Source organism: Lissotriton vulgaris, unplaced genomic scaffold (genome assembly GCF_964263255.1).
Source record: "Lissotriton vulgaris unplaced genomic scaffold, aLisVul1.2 SCAFFOLD_3373, whole genome shotgun sequence".
Taxonomy (NCBI): Eukaryota; Metazoa; Chordata; class Amphibia; order Caudata; family Salamandridae; genus Lissotriton; species Lissotriton vulgaris.
The window spans coordinates 228453-246101 of NW_028248370.1; the positions used below are offsets into that span (position 1 = coordinate 228453).

At 49.7% G+C, this 17649-nt stretch overlaps 1 pseudogene; it reads left to right on the forward strand.

Moving 5' to 3' along the window:
• The first annotated feature begins 7666 nt into the window (after positions 1–7666).
• LOC147664132 (DNA replication licensing factor mcm5 pseudogene) lies at positions 7667–10347 on the forward strand (annotated as a pseudogene).
• The last annotated feature ends 7302 nt before the right edge of the window (positions 10348–17649 follow it).

Sequence of the window (17649 nt, forward strand, 5' to 3'; positions counted from 1 at the left end):
ACTATTACGTTTGACGTATGTATCTCATTGCTCTTTATGCTCTCCATATCCCATCACCCTGCGGTATTCTTCCACGTTCTAATTCCTTTTCCGGACCATTCCAATATGGCCACTTTCTGTTTTTTCCCACTACTTTCTTTTATGTCGTTTCTCCTTGTGCACTCCACCAGTCCTTTCTCTATAGTTACACTTCCGCATTTAACCTTCGTGTTCCCCTAGCCGGTACACCCAGACTGGCCGATTGAAATATTGGAGCCTTGCGCTACCGCTCTCGAAGTAAGTTTTCCTTTCCACGATCAGGTCCTTGGTGGAACCGCCACTGAACTTAAGCGCCACCGCTACCTTTTCATTTCCTTACCTTCCACACACTCGATTAAATATCCCCATCACACCCGCTCACAACCCCCTGATCCCGCTATTTTTTAAACCTCCCTAGTTTACGATGCGATTCACTACCCACACCCTTCGTTTTACGTTTAGGCACTTAACCTCTCACATGTATTGATAGGCACTTAATTCCTTTTTAATACGTTTTTTAATACGTTCTTGGTCACACATTCTTTACCCTTACACTGGTTCGTGCCTTCCTTTCAGATCTCCTTGAGAAAGGGCTTCTCGCCCGAAATGCATCGGAGTTCCTGTTTACCATCCATATGTTGATTCAACAGTAAGATAACTTTATTGATATGATGTGAATATCAGTAGAAACCCTTCAGGACTACTATCATAAATTAAACAGTATTCGAAAAGAACATTGGAGTCATTTCTTGGATCCATAGTGGAGTGCCTCATCTAGGGATGTACATGCATATTCATGCGTACACTACTCGCTTTACAGTATCGAAAGCAGCACTCATGTGAAGCAGTATGAGTGCCTCTGTTTCTCCCATGTCCAGACGTTTGCGAAGAGTTTCGGTGACGCCCAAGAGCGTGGATTCTGTGGAGAAGCCAGCTCTAAATCCTGATTGAGATGTCTGAAGGATTTTTCGATAGACCACAAACTGTGTCAGCTGCTGATTGATATGTTTTTCTAAGATTTTAGAAAAGGCTGGGAGTCATGAAATTGGGCGTAAATGAGATGCGTCCGCCGGATCAGCATTCACTTTTTTAGCCGGGGAGAACCATGGCATGTTTCCAAGCTATTACTTCACGTAGCAATGCATTACGCAGCTCCATCATAACATTGAGTAAAGGTAATTCCAATTTTTGAAGAATGGGAATGGGGAGAGGGTCCTTGGGAGAGCCAGATTTAGGACTAGTTAGGATGCGGCTGAAGGATGGGTATCTAGAGGCAGCCAGTTTTCCAGCCACTTGCCAGGGGTTGCACTGGTAGCCTGCGTCATTGGAGGAATGGTACAGCCAGATGTAGATACCTTGGGGCATATTACCAACAAGTAGCGATATTTATCGCTAAATCGGCTTTGCAGCAATTTTTTTATCGCTGTCTATCACTGGATATGTTAGCGGAGAAAACATGCTATTGGCAACGTTTTTCTCCATCGTGCTAAAATATCCAGCGATAGCGGCGAAATGCTTGAATATCTCTGAGAATACAGCGATATTGACGCATTAAGGACGAAATGCTCTTAGCCATGTTATCCACCTCCCATTGGATAACAAGGCTAAGAACTGGTCTGAGCAGGCGTTAGTTTTTGGCGATAGCGGGAATATTCCCATCGCTACGCCTGCCTTGCTAATAGGCGATAGCGACGTTAGCGACTGCTTTCAGTCGCTAACAGGTTGGGTACGCCCACTTTGCATGTTATTAGCAATAAATATTGCTGACATGCAAAGCGGGCCCCAAACTGCTCGCTATCGCCTAAAAGCTGTCGCTAACATCAGTTAGCGACAGCATGCTAATAGAGAGATAGAATTATCGCTGCATAGCGGCCGAAAACGGCTGCTAAACCGGTGATAATTGACTACCTCCCTTGGTAATATGCCCCCTTGATCTTTAATTGCAACTCCACATTAGTTGCAGTGGTATTACATTCTGAATAGATTTTTTCTATTTTATCACTAAAAAACTCAGCTAGATCTTCATTGTTATGTGTGTCTTATAAAGCACACTTCTACCCGCACCACAGGCCTCGTAGCGCTATAGACCGCTGGGGAACCCGTCCTGGCTTTCCGTGTGAGATAGTCCCTCCTGGGAATCTCCAAGGTGAAACCAGGCATCCCCGGCGTTTGTGAGGGGCCGTTGTGGAGTTGAGGCAAGCTAATGCCCAGGGTTGCCGAGTGTGATCTCTGGTTGAAGTAGGCACCGATGCGAGAATTACCCTGGTCCCGGGCCGTTCTCTGCTCTCGGGTCTGCCGCCTCTAACCCGTGAGCCACACCCCTCCACACTCTTCACATTGCGCATCATTTAACTCAGGTGGCGTGGGTTGGCAAGTTGTGCCAGAGAGCTCTTTCACTATTTTGAATAGGACTTTAGGATTGTTATGTGCCAATGTAATGGTGTTATATACGTGCTCAGCACGAGCAGCTATACACAGGTCATGATAATCTTTTATTGCAAGTTTATAAGTTTGTCTAGATTCTGGCGCATAGTCTTTCCTCCACCGTCTCTCCAAGGCTTTACATTTGGTTTTTACTACTTTTAATTTTTCAGAGAACCAAGGGGCAGGAGGATAATTGTTCATTTTTTTGTTAGACGTAGGAAGACATGCATCAATAGATGTCGTCAACCAGGTTTGAATAGTGTCAGCATCTGCTATATTGGTTGAAGAGATGACAGGAAAATTATTTATGAGATCAATGCCATGGAGGTGACAGAACACAACCTTCAACTGACCCACAACCAGACTACCGTGAATGCAGATGGAGTGTCGAGGAGTCCAATGGAGGAGGCCAAGAGGCGTTGGCATGATGTGAAAACCTAAACCAGGCACAAAGCCGCTGCCAACAGGAAGGCAGCAACGGCGACAGGAGGCGTGAGTCCTGCGCCACAGGAGGAGCTGGAGGAAACGGAGGCCACAGACATCAGGGTGGAGACGGTGCAAGGGGTAGGTGTTAGAAATGGGATTTCAAGTTGGCTAAGGCTTGCGCCAAAGCCAGGCAGAAACCACCACTCTAGTCAGGGCAAGGGAGTTACACGCCAAGGATAACCCCTGCTCACCCTCGAGGTAACGTGACACGAGCAGTGAGGCTAATCCTGGAGGCTATGTAGGTTAAGCACTTTCACAAACACCCACCAGCAACAGCATCCCAGGCCCCCCACAAAAGGAACTCCACACAAGGTTATATATAAAAATAGCCTTTGTATTATACCAAACACATTAGACAAGAAACACACTATTTACAATGTGCCATTGTCAAGGGCAGAATTTACAGGGGATTATGTACATGGGACAGGGCCACATGGGCCACTGTCAGGAATATGCACTTTTAGAACTAGCACTTGGTAGAAATATCACTTTGTAGGAATAACACTTAGCATATAAGTTGTAAATTGATACTTGTATAACGCACTACTCACCCGCAAGGGTTTCAAGGCGCTTGTACAAATTCCGCTGTGGAACCCATCCTGGCTTTCCCTGCGAGGCGTCCATTCCTGGGCACCCCCAAGGTGGAGGCCAGGCATCCTTAGCGTTGTGGGGGCCGTTGTGGAGATTAAGCAAGCTATTGCCCAGAGTTGCAGAGTGGGACTCCATGATTGGAATAGGCACCGAGGCGAGAATTATCAGGTCCGTGGAATTTTGAGCCCAAAACCCACCGAGGCGGGGAATTGAACCCTGGTCCCGGGCTAGACCTCTGCATCAGGGTCTGCCGCTCTAACCATTGAGCCACACTTCTCCATATATAATAACTGTAGCACCAAATAACAAATGTAGCACACAACCAGTAACCACTGGTAAAAGGTAAGTACCACCTATGCAATCCTAAACACCTTAGGCAAATATCACGCAGGGAATCATAAACTCACTAGCATAACCTATACTAGGAAAAACAACCTTCTAAGCATGAAAACACATTCAGAGGTATAGGTAGGTTTTCCTGTTTTCAGTTTCTATTTTTGGGAAATTCTGGTGGTGTTTTCTCAGTGTTTTCCAGTGATTTCAATACCTCAAAAAAACAGTGCTTTTCAGTGGTTACTTATTTTTGCGCCATAAAAAAACGATTGAAACAGTGTTTTACCGGTGTTTATGGAACGCTTTGCTTTTATTATTGCTTTTCCCATTTTTCGTCAGAAATTGTATACTGTTCTACATTTCAAAAGCTTAAAACAGTCATGAAACACTTTCCATTGTCCTTTGATTCTGCAGCTCAGATTTAACAAGCATTTGCAATGCAATACGTTACGCATTTATGCAAGTTTAAGCGATTGGCACTGTAAATGACAAAACCTTTTATTTATGTTTTAAAAACGAAAACAAAAATAAAAGGCATTGTTATTTGCAATGTCAATAGCTCAAACTCGCGTAAATGTGAGACCTAATGCATTGCAAATGCTTGTTTTAAATGAGAGCGTGAATTGTTCACTCAGCAAGTTGGCAGTTACAGTCTGTGTTCTAGAGTCACCGCCCCTCTTCTGCTCAGAGAGTGTTGCACTCCACGAAGGACATGGTCACCTGACTAGTGCAGCGTCTGCTTCTTAAGCGTGTTTCTGGGAGCCTACCAACTCTGATTAGGGACTTGGTCAACATCAGTTGCACAGTTTGAGTTTGCAGTTCAATGAAGACAGGGATTCGCGCACATTTAAAATACAAGCATTGGCATAGGCAATAGGTCTCACCTGGAGGAGCACAAGGTTATGAGCGGGGTCGGCAATTGGGTTGCTACAGGTGAAAGTGTGTTGGGAAAGGGGCTCTCTTCCATGTATTGCATAAGAAACCCGGCAGACTCCAATGAATCCTTCTCAGTAGGGAGCCAATGTAATCTATGAGTGAAAACAGAACCATGCTCCTGTCTCCTCAAACCAAGTATTAACTGGAAGACTGAATTCTGTACTACCTGAATTTTGGACAGCCCAGCATTTGAAATGCCAAGATAGAGACTATTACGATAATCCATGCTTGACAGAATGAGGGCGTGTACAGCTAATTTCTGACTCTAGAATGGATATTTCCCCCCGTAGTTTAGAATGGAAGAAGGCCGTTGATATGAGTATTGTGTCTTATTTTCCTTTTTATTGTGCGACGCGGCATCCTTAGCGGTTGGAATGTTATAGCTCTTCAGTCTCTGGGTATACTGATTGATGGCTCAAGTAGTCAGTGGACTATATTATGGACCACATCAATTGAAGTAATCTACCGAGGGAACGTAGCTAGCGCATTATTATCATTACAATAGGTGCAACTGTAACGAGCCCACAAAGACTCTCTGAACCACAAGTAAAGTAAAAAGCTGACGTGGAATGGCTTGAATAGTGATATTTGCTACCAACACCCTTTAGGACACTTCATTAGTCAAAAATTCATTACGAGTTTCCCCTGAATGTGCTTTCACACTTAGCTAAAAATTAAAATCATAATAAAAACTTTGACACATCGAGTATGCTGCGCTGCTCGCATTTCAGTGACAGCAATCGGATAAATTCATGTGTGGCACCAAATTTCCCCAGCAAGCGTTTCCTCAGATGGATAGAAGTAAATATCCTAAGCAGGGAAAATGTAAAATCCAGGACTGCTACAGGTATCGTGCTGCACGCTGCTAGTCACGATATATAATTTAGACTAACAGTTTTACAGTGAACCCCTTACAAAGGCAATTCCGACGAGGCAAGCATCTTACATGACCGACCTTTCCTGTCCAGCATTATTAATTTAAGCTGCAAACGTGCACTATGTCATCATTTCAGCGGGGGTTTATTAGCAACAAATAGCGATATTTATCGCTAAATGCGCTTAGTGCCTTTTTGTTTAAACACCGCCTATAGCCGGATATTATAGCAGAGATAACGTGCTATTAGCAACATTTATCTCCAATGCGATAAAATATCGGCGATAGCAGTGAAATGCGAGAATATCACTGGAAATCCAGCGATATTCTCGCATAAACGCCAATGGGGGCTCAATCTGATAATCCACCCCCCATTGACTATACAGGTATGTCAACCTTTTAGCAGGCGTTAGGTTATAGCGATAATCACGCTTAGCTCGATTTTTTTATCGCTTCGCCTGCCTTGCTAATAGGCGATAGCTGTGTTAGCGACTGCTTTCAGTCGCTAACAGTTTGAGTACGCCCACTTTGCATGTCATTAGCGATAAATATCGCTGACATGCAAAGCGGGCCCCAAACCTGTAGCTATCGCCTAAAAGCTGTCGCTAACTGCTGTTAGCGACAGCTTGCTAATAGGGCGATAAAAATATCGCCGCTTTAGCTGGTAAAAGTCCCACTAAAGCGGCGATACGGCCCTTGATAATATGCCCCACAGTTCTTGGAAATAAAAAAACATAAAGTAAATAGGTGTCAGAACGTATCCCGAAACGGAGTGGCGAAAACATCATAGGCTCTTATGTAAGTGTTTCTTAATTCTATTAAGAAAATCCATATGACACGCGGATGCATACAGCACGCCAATAAAAGGAAGTCACTGGGTGCAAACAAGCTCGTTCAGTAATGGCTGCACACAAAAGGATAACCTCAAGGAGCTCTGACACCGACTATTACCAGCATCATTGACCAGCAAACAAAACGCCCAGCAAACTGATGCACCAAGATGGAGAAATGCGAGGCACGTCTGTCAACAAATGGACCTCATGTGCCGAGCTTAAATGGGATCAAAACAGTGCCGTTTGGGCTAGTGTTCCCTGGTGTATAAAAGCAAGGACTCCACCCTTTAAAGCTCCAGATCAGGACTACAAGACTGGAGATAGATAATCTCAATGTTAAACAGACCTGGATATTGAGCCGCAGACGTCAAGGGGCTTATTTACAAGGCCCGTGCTCCACTTTTGTGTCATTTGTAACATGGGGAAAGTGATGCAAAAGTGGCGCAAGGGGCTAGTAAATCTGCCCCAAAGTTCTTATCACTGGGTCAATTTACGTCTGGCTGCCCATGAACAGGAAAGTCTTTTTTTAACTGTAAACCTGAGGACTTCTGGTTTTCAACAAGAAGCAGTGAACTCAAGGGAGATTGGAGCACCTCATGGCTCTGTACAGTGCCTGCTCATACCACCCAAAAATATCTATATGACGGACAATAGGGGCCTTAAAAAGACTGCTAGCTCCTCACGAATATCAGTCAATCTAGGATTTATGAAACACAGTGACCTCCAAGAAGTACATGGTTCTGCTATTAAAGCCTATTTTAACAAACCAATAATAGAAATATATTAAAATTCATCTTTAAAAATGTTCCGACCTTTAGAGTGGAGAGACCTGGCTTTTAGAAAACAGAAGTTCTAAGTACTGCACATACTTCGAAGGCACAACGGACCTGCCCTGGACAAAGACCATGTGGTTTCATTAGCACCCTGAACAGCTTCATTGGAAGGGCTTGCATATTGTTTTTATTGCATCTAATGCGCGCCGTGAGTCACTGTCTGGCGCAGCTCAATTTACACAGGGTCTTCCACGCACGAGCACCTGAGCCAGTTGTCTGAGTAGGTGAAAGAAAACTCAGCAATAATGAAAACGAAAAATAGCACCAAAGACTAAGTAAATCTGCCCGAGCTCGGTAAACGTCCCCGACTTCCACACAGTGTGACATGTGCTGTCAAAATGGAAAAAGCAATGCTGCAGTGCGGTTCCGGCTACGGCCACGGTATACACAGTGACAGAGCAAAACCAGATGCACTTCTAGGTGAGCATTTTTAGGTTTCGCCTGTCGAAAGTTGCGCACTGCGCAGCTTTTCGCGCAGGCAAAATCTTATGTCTACAGTATGTGTGTGTTGTCCTGCCCCTCTGTTCCATTGGCTAGCTCCATAAATGGAGGCTAGCCATTGAAACAGAGATCTGTCCGTCAATTCCGGAGCAGATTCGTGGGCGTTCCCGAGAATTTTAGGCTTTTGCCCACGTCATGCGGCAGTGGGCGGTGCTTTTTTTTGGGGGGCAAGTCATGTTTTTGTCATTCTTTACATGTCTGTGCCGGGATGGAGGTGTTCGCTCTCCCCCGCAGCCCCGCAACCCCCCCTGATGATTTTTTAATGAGGCTGTGGAGAGATCCGTAAAAGAAACAATTAGCCGAAGAGGAGGGGAGTGAGGCGCAGTACCTCTGAAGACAATACAAAATAGGCGCAGTACCTCTGAAGACAATACAAAATATTTTTCGGAAAAACTAAGATACAGCTGGCGGCTTCTAGCTTAGTCGCTGTGGGGGAACAAACATCGTGAGCGAGTCTTTCCGATAATTTTAGGCTTTTGCCCACGGCAAGCGGCAGTGGGCGGTGCTTTTTTTTTTTGGGCAAGTCATGTTTTTGTCATTCTTTACATGTCTGTGCCGGGATGGAGGTGTTCGCTCTCCCCCGCAGCCCCGCAACCCCCCAGACGTTTTTTTAATGAGGCTGTGGAGAGATCCGTAAAAGAAACAATTAGCCGAAGAGGAGGGGAGTGAGGCGCAGTACCTCTGAAGACAATACAAAATATTTTTCGGAAAAACTAAGATACAGCTGGCGGCTTCTAGCTTAGTCGCTGTGGGGGAACAAACATCGTGAGCGAGTCTTTCCGTTTCAAGCCGCTGTTTCTGAGCCTGCAGTCTATAGTCATGTCGGGCTTCGACAGCTCCGGAACGTCATCAATAACATCGTGGTGTGGCCGGGGCTTGAGGGATATGCCATGCCGCGCAAGTGCAACATGGAGCAAACCGGGCATCCCAAGTGCCCCCTCGATCCGTACTTCATAGTCCCGTACAAGTGCAAGTGCGTGGACTTTCAGACACTGAAGCTGCAGGAGTCGCCAGATGCTGTGCCTCACGGAGAGATGCCCCACCACATGCAGCTCTACTGTGATAGGTATCTCTGTGACAAAGTGGTTCCAGGCAATCGGGTGACCATCATGGGCATATACTCCATCAAGAAGTCTGGCATGACTTCGAGCAAAGGGCGTGACCGAGTTGGCTTGGACATTCGCAGCTCCTATATCCGTGTGGTTGGCATCCAGGTGGACACAGATGGCACAAGCCGCAGCTCTGTAGGTGCCGTGACCCCACAGGAGGAGGAAGAGTTCCGCCGACTGTCCTCCCGGCCAGATATTTATGAGACCGTTGCCAAGAGCATAGCTCCTTCCATTTACGGCAGCGCAGACATCAAGAAGGCCATTGCCTGCATCCTGTTTGGAGGCTCCCGGAAGAGACTCCCTGATGGGCTTACTCGCCGTGGTGACATCAACCTGCTGATGCTGGGGGACACTGGTACGGCCATGTCACAGTTGCTGAAGTTTGTGGAGCGCTGTTCGCCTATTGGGTTGTACACCTCTGGGAAAGGTAGCAGTGCTGCTGGTTTAACAGCTTCTGTGATGCGTGACCCGGTGACACGGAACTTTATCATGGAGGGTGGTGTCATGGTTCTGGCAGACAGAGGAGTTGTGTGTATCGACGAGTTTGACAAGATGAGGGAGGATGACCGCGTGGCCATTCACGAAGCCATGGAGCCGCAGACCATCTCTATTGCAAAAGCTGGCATCACTACAACCCTGAATTCACGTTGCTCGGTTCTGGCTGCTGCCAACTCTGTGTATGGGCGCTGGGATGACACAAAGGGTGAGGAGATTATAGACTTCATGCCCACCATCTTGTCTCGATTCGACATGATCTTCATAGTAAAGGACGAGCACAACGAACAACGGGATATGACCCTGGCCAAGCACGTCATGAATGTGCATCTGAGCGCCTTGACCCAGGCCCATGCTGTGGAGGGAGAGATAGAGCTTCACCTGCTCAAGAAGTACATTGCGTACTGCCGAGGGCGATGTGGACCCCGACTTTCTGCTGCAGCAGCGCAGAAGCTGAAGAACCGGTACATCCTGATGCGAAGTGGGGCCCGGGAACATGAGCGTGAGAGTGACCGCGATCCAGCATCCCCATAACTGTCAGGCAACTGGAGGCTATTGTACGGATCTCCGAGTCCCTCAGCAAAATGCGTCTGCAGCCCTTTGCTACAGAGACTGATGTCGACGAGGCACTGAGACTGTTCCAGGTTTCCACGCTGGATGCTGCCATGTATGGCAGCCTCTCTGGTGCTGAAGGCTTCACCACAGTGGAAGACCAGGAGATGCTGTCTCGGATCGAGAAGCAGGTGAAGCGGCGGTTTGCTATTGGCTCGCAGGTGTCTGAGCACAGCATTGTTCAGGACACCATCAAACAGAAATACCCGGAGCATGCAATTTACAAAGTGCTGCAGCTGATAATGCGATGAGGAGACATTCAGCATCGGATGCAGTGCAAGGTCATGTACCGTATCAAGTGACCTACAAACACTCAGCCTTTGAAAGAACGGACTTGGCATATAGACTTCTGGCTGCAGTGTCTACTGACATTTCTGAGCTTCAAGTAGACTCACTTGTGAAAGGCTGCCCTGACGAACGCTTTCTCCCTATTGCTTGTTAAATCAACTCATAAACTGCACCTATCCAGGGTTACTATTCAGGCTTGGTTAGAATTGCCCAGGAAGTGATGGTTACACATTTTCAAAATACTGGGTGTATTGGTCAGTGGAATGCATACAACACCAAAACAGGCGAATTCTGATCATATGATTCAGCTATATGATGGAACATCAAGACTCTGGTGCTCGTGCCATCGCTGGGTGCAGCTCGACCTTGTATCCCTTTGGTTGAAGGATGGGCAGGCAACCAATGTTAAAAGAGTACTGCTTAGAAGATAGTTGTCAGATACAAATTCTCCTATCCTATTTGAGCATAAATGTTTTGTACATAAGCTGAGAAATAAAAAAAGAAAGTGAAAAATTAAAAAAAAAAGTTTTACAGTTATGTTCATATGCTTTAAAGGCGCTTTCCATAGTTGCACGGCGCAGAATGTTCCCCTCTATTGGTTTGGCCGGGCCGTGGAGTGGTTCTATTGCAGCTGCATTGCGCATGAGCAGTAGCCGCCATCTTTGTTCTGGCTCGATCTAGGGACAGATCACCACACTCCATATGCTGTGTTGCATTAATGTCTGGGCACGTTTTTGCCAGTGAACTAGACCTGCCAGTGTCTGCTATGTCTCCCTTGTGACTAAATTAACTATTAGCGCTGGCCTTCGTTATTCTGCATCTGGTGCATGAAGCATCTATTCCAGGGACTTTTTTTTCTCTGACTCTGCATTGACTCAGGGTTGTCATCCTTAATTCTACATCTAGTACATGTATTCTAGTAACTTGTTCTTTGTTTGTTGACTCTTCGCACTGACTCATGATTGAGGATTCAAATAGATTAGTGGAGAGTGGGTGAAGAGCTTCATAGGAATGGGTGCAATAATGTTTCTACTTCTGAGGTTTCATTTAGCTATTTAAGGTATTCTGGGAGTTGTTTTCGTTTGAGTGGCAGGCCGGATACCAATGGTTTGTTCAGAATAGCCAAGCACTGGAAACATGTCTGTGCTTCCTTCCCTGCCCCCTGGCTATGCTTGCTTCCCTGCCCCCTGGCTGTGCTTGCTTCCCTGCCCCCTGGCTGTGCTTGCTCCCCTGCCCCCTGGCTGTGCTTGCTCCCCCTGCCCCCTGGCTGTGCTTGCTTCCCTTCCCCCTGGCTGTGCTTGCTCCCCCTGCCCCCCGGCTGTGCTTGCTTCCCTGCCCCCTGGCTGTGCTTGCTTCCCTGCCCCCTGGCTGTGCTTGCTCCCCCTGCCCCCCGGCTGTGCTTGCTTCCCTGCCCCCTGGCTGTGCTTGCTTCCCTGCCCCCTGGCTGTGCTTGCTTCCCTGCACCCTGGCTGTGCTTGCTCCCCTGGCTGTGCTTGCTTCCCCGCCTCCTGGCTGTGCTTGCTCCCCGCCCCCTGGTTCCCCTTCCCCTGCCTGTGCTTGCTTCCCTGCCCCCTGGCTGTGCTTGCTTCCCTGCCCCCTGGCTGTGCTTGCTTCCCTGCCCCCTGGCTGTGCTTGCTTCCCTGCCCCCTGCTGTGCTTGCTCCCCTGCCCCCTGGCTGTGCTTGCTTCCCTGCCCCCTGCTGTGCTTGCTTCCCTGCCCCCCGCTGTGCTTGCTTCCCTGCCACCTGGCTGTGCTTGCTTCCCTGCCTCCTCGGCTATGCTTGCTTCCCTGCCCCCTGGCTGTGCTTGCTTCCCTTCCCCCTGGCTGTGCTTGCTTCCCTGCCCCCTGGCTGTGCTTGCTTCCTGCCCCCTCGCTGTGCTTCATTCCCTGCCCCCTGGCTGTGCTTGCTTCCCTGCCCCCTGGCTGTGCTTGCTCCCCCTGCCCCCTGGCTGTGCTTGCTTCCCTGCCCCCTGGCTGTGCTTGCTCCCCCTGCCCCCTGGCTGTGCTTGCTTCCCTGCCCCCTGGCTGTGCTTGCTTCCCTGCCCCCTGGCTGTGCTTGCTCCCCTGGCTGTGCTTGCTTCCCTGCCCCCTGGCTGTGCTTGCTTCCCTGCCCCCTGGCTGTGCTTGCTCCCCCTGTCCCCTGGCTGTGCTTGCTTCCCTGCCCCCTGGCTGTGCTTGCTTCCCTGCCCCCTGGCTGTGCTTGCTTCCCTGCCCCCTGGCTGTGCTTGCTTCCCTGTCCCCTGGCTGTGCTTGCTTCCCTGCCCCCTGGCTGTGCTTGCTTCCCTGCCCCCTGGCTGTGCTTGCTTCCTGCCCCCTCGCTGTGCTTGCTTCCCTGCCCCCTCGCTGTGCTTGCTTCCCTGCCCCCTGGCTGTGCTTGCTTCCCTGCCCCCTGGCTGTGCTTGCTTCCCTGCCCCCTGGCTGTGCTTGCTTCCCTGCCCCCTGGCTATGCTTGCTTCCCTGCCCCCTCGCTGTGCTTGCTTCCCTGCCCCTCGCTGTGCTTGCTTCCCTGCCCCCTCGCTGTGCTTGCTTCCCTGCCCCTCGCTGTGCTTGCTTCCCTGCCCCCTCGCTGTGCTTGCTTCCCTGCCCCCTCGCTGTGCTTGCTTCCCTGCCCCCTCGCTGTGCTTGCTTCCCTGCCCCCTCGCTGTGCTTGCTTCCCTGCCCCCTGGCTGTGCTTGCTCCCCCTGCCCCCCCGGCTGTGCTTGCTTCCCTGCCCCCTTGCTGTGCTTGCTTCTCCGCCCCCTGGCTGTGCTTGCTTCCCTGCCCCCCGGCTGTGCTTGCTTCCCTGCCCCCTGGCTGTGCTTGCTTCCCTGCCCCCTGGCTGTGCTTGCTTCCCTGCCCCCTCGCTGTGCTTGCTTCCCTGCCCCCTCGCTGTGCTTGCTTCCCTGCCCCCTCGCTGTGCTTGCTTCCCTGCACCCTGGCTGTGCTTGCTTCCTGCCCCCTCGCTGTGCTTGCTTCCCTGCCCCCTGGCTGTGCTTGCTTCCCTGCCCCCTGGCTGTGCTTGCTCCCCCTGCCCCCCGGCTGTGCTTGCTTCTCTGCCCCCTGGCTGTGCTTGCTTCTCTGCCCCCTAGCTGTGCTTGCTTCCCTGCCCCCTGGCTGTGCTTGCTTCCCTGCCCCCTTGCTGTGCTTGCTTCTCCGCCCCCTGGCTGTGCTTGCTTCCCTGCCCCCTGGCTGTGCTTGCTTCCCTGCCCCCTGGCTGTGCTTGCTTCCCTGCCCCCTCGCTGTGCTTGCTTCCCTGCCCCCTGGCTGTGCTTACTCCCCCTGCCCCCCGGCTGTGCTTGCTTCCCTGCCCCCTGGCTGTGCTTGCTTCCCTGCCCCCTGGCTGTGCTTGCTTCCCTGCCCCCTGGCTGTGCTTGCTTCCCTGCCCCCTCGCTGTGCTTGCTTCCCTGCCCCCTCGCTGTGCTTGCTTCTCTGCCCCCTCGCTGTGCTTGCTTCCCTGCCCCCTCGCTGTGCTTGCTTCCCTGCCCCCTGGCTGTGCTTGCTTCCCTGCCCCCTCGCTGTGCTTGCTTCCCTGCCCCCTCGCTGTGCTTGCTTCCCTGCCCCCTGGCTGTGCTTGCTTCCTGCCCCCTCGCTGTGCTTGCTTCCCTGCCCCCTCGCTGTGCTTCCTTCCCTGCCCCCTGGCTGTGCTTGCTTCCCTGCCCCCTGGCTGTGCTTGCTTCCTGCCCCCTCGCTGTGCTTGCTTCCCTGCCCCCTGGCTGTGCTTGCTTCCCTGCCCCCTGGCTGTGCTTGCTCCCCCTGCCCCCCGGCTGTGCTTGCTTCCCTGCCCCCTTGCTGTGCTTGCTTCTCCGCCCCCTGGCTGTGCTTGCTTCCCTGCCCCCTGGCTGTGCTTGCTTCCCTGCCCCCTGGCTGTGCTTGCTTCCCTGCCCCCTTGCTGTGCTTGCTTCCCTGCCCCCTGGCTGTGCTTGCTCCCCCTGCCCCCCGGCTGTGCTTGCTTCCCTGCCCCCTGGCTGTGCTTGCTTCCCTGCCCCCTGGCTGTGCTTGCTCCCCTGCCCCCTGGCTGTGCTTGCTTCTCTGCCCCCTGGCTGTGCTTGCTCCCCCTGCCCCCCGGCTTTGCTTGCTTCCCTGCCCCCTCGCTGTGCTTGCTCTCCTGAGTGTGTGTGTGGCTCTGGGAGGGTGTGTGTGGCTCTGGGTGGGTGTGTGTGGCTCTGGGTGTGTGTGTGTGTGTGGCTCTGGGTGTGTGTGTGTGGCTCTGGGTGTGTGTGTGTGTGGCTCTGGGTGTGTGTGTGTGTGGCTCTGGGTGTGTGTGTGTGTGTGGCTCTGGGTGTGTGTGTGTGTGGCTCTGGGTGTGTGTGTGTGTGGCTCTGGGTGTGTGTGTGGGGCTCTGGGTGTGTGTGTGTGGCTCTGGGTGTGTGTGTGTGTGGCTCTGGGTGTTTGTGTGTGTGTGTGGCTGTGGGTGTGTGTGTTTGGCTCTGGGTGTGTGTCTGGCTCTGTGTGTGGCTCTCCCTGTGTGTGGCTCTCTGTGTGTGTGGGTCTCTGTGTGTGGGTCTGTGTGTGTGTGTGTGGGTCTGTGTGTGTGTGGCTGAATGTATGACGTTACAACGCATGCTTTTGCCACGCATGCCTTTACAACGCGGTTTTTACATCGCAAACCTTTACAACGCATAGCGCTTAGAGGTGCTGGATAGTGAAAAGTTTAATTTTCTATTCCAACTCCAGTCCCCGTGGACACTAGGGAAGGTGTTGGATAGAAAATTAAACATATTCCCTATCCTAGAGCGCCCCCCAGCGCAATGCGTTGTAATGGTTTGCGTTGTAATGCCTGCGTTGTAATGGTAGTGCGTTGTAAAAGTTTTGTTGTAAAGGTTGTTCACCTGTGTGGCTCTGTGTGTGTTGCTCTGTGTGTGAGGCTCTGTGTGTGTGTGTGGCTCTGTGTGTGTGTGTGGGGGGCTCTGTTGGTGTGTGTGGGTCTGTGTGTGGGTTGGTGTGTTTGTGTGGGTCTGTGTGTTTTTTTGTGGCATTTGCCAGAGATTAAACGTTTGGCATTGCAAATGACAATGCCATTTATTTATCTGTTTTCAAAACCAACACATAAATAACAAAATGTTGCCATTGGGAAAGAGGTTAGTGTGACGTACACTTTTCTATTTTTAAGCCGTCCCACTTGGACTGGCTATCCTGACTTCCTCCAGAAGTAAAAGGTTTGTTATCTTTATAGGGGCAGACACATGGCCCCATAAAGATATCAAACCTTTTACTTCAGAAGGAGAGCAGACCTGAAAAGTGTACGTCATGGCAAGCCCTTGTTTTGCCGGTCCAGCGCTGGCTGAGTTATCTCGGCTCCCGGAATATTTCACATTCTTTGCAGGAGCGGGAGAGGGAGTCAGGTGGTACAGGGTGCCTGTGCTTGCGAATGGCTAGCGAGGGGGGGACTTTTGGGGGGGGAGCCGTTTTTGCATGATAAGTTGTTTTAGCTCAGCTTGCCCGTTGCACTCGTGTTCATTCTGCACTGGTGGTCGCCTCAAAAACCATTTTTTAAGTGCAATAAAATTGTAATGATCGCATTTTCATTCTAAGCGTTTCCACATCTGCCAGGTCAGATCCCAAGAGGCAAAACAAAATATGCTGTGGAAGTTCAATTTCTATGAGCGTTAAGCACTATTTACAGAGACGCCTTTGTAATTTGTATCAACCTCAGATTATAGGGTTTGGATTTTAGCCACTGGAGAGTTATCGACTGAAAGATGTTCCCATTCTTTGATTATGCGCCCGTTGGCAGCTGGCCTTTGACATCAGCGCCATTAAAGAGAGTGTACGTTCTGGCTGCTCGCTGCCAGGGTGTTTTCTGAAATGAAGGGGCATTGCGGCCGTGCTCTGTAGCAGTGCGTCACTACCTCCCACACAGTCACCCCCTGCGCCTTTCTGTGGCCTACTGCACCCTTAATGAGTGTTTGAAAATATGACAATGCTTACATCTTCTGCACAAGAAGCTAAACTGATGGCATTCTGGTTTATGTCACCAATATATCTAAATCTGAGGTCAGTTTTAGGTTAAGCCGAGCTTAAGGGGGGAGGAAGGCCACCCCGTGGCATCATCTCATTCATCTGTCACCTGTGATTGACAGCTTGGATCCTGCGGCGTTAGCTAAAGGCAGGCTGGGGGCATTTACCTTGCTCCCACCCCATGTTCCGTGGGGGCAAACCCATTATGCACATTGTAGACTGACCGAGAGGTGTAATCACTGGACTATTCGTTGGTCAGTTCAGCCCACCCACATTCCTCCTAATCTAGTAATCTCCAAAAAGAACCATGCTCACTTCTATTTCTGGCTTTACTTTGATGACACGCGTTATTGACTTCACCTCGCAGCATCTTAAGATGAATTCTACTGTGTATGAATACGTTAACCCTATGTGAGTGAAGTTCAGACGCTACATCCAACCTGGATGAGCGATCTCCACATTCGATAGTCAGGTCCCTAGGATACTGTGATCCTTCCAAGATCCTCTTGCGGATGACGATAATCCGCATACAGACTACAATATTTCTATACAGATCTGAACTGATTACAGTCCTGAGGATGGTTTCATCAAATAACTGCTAAGAAACCGAAACGTCGACTTTGCACTTCATCCCTTGCTTTGTTTTACTCAATGTGTTTTGGGATAGGTGTCTTTTAGGTTCTGTTGAGTCACTTAGCAATTTATTTTTATGTGTACCCACAGTCCTAAAATCTTATTCGCTTATTTGTCTGTATATGAAGTTGATTTTTCCTAATGAATTATTTGATAAAAACATTTTTTTCGTATACACCCTGTGTCTTTGTTTATATGTTTCATGTTGACAACACAATTTGATCAGTTTTGATTCACTCATTGTAAGGACGATAAATTGGTTCTTCTCATATTAATTTTAAATAACAAAACTTAGATTGAACAAAGTCCCTTGAAGGCATCTTTACCTTTCTATATTTACTTACCCAAGCCCTCAAGGGTATTCCGGGTTGCTCACTTCCTTAATAATCACTTCTATTTCTGACACAGTAACCTTATGATCTAATTCTTTAAAATATCTAACTGAGTTCCACCATTCCCTCCAAGATGGGGATCTGCCTGACGCCACCTTTTACAAATTTCTCTCCTTGCGAGGACAATCAAATAAAACACCAATTTTCTCTGTTTGGGGGAACTTTCCCCCTCCCCCCACCCTCCCTGAAGGCTGTGCTATCCCCAAACATATTAGCACAAGGCTTACTCACTTTCTTCCAATAATCCTCCAACACTGAGCAGGTAAAAAACAAATGGATGTCGTCCGCCTCTTGGGCCTGGCATCTTACACAGCCTGATTCTCCTTCTCCCCTTATTTTAGATATCTTGAGCGG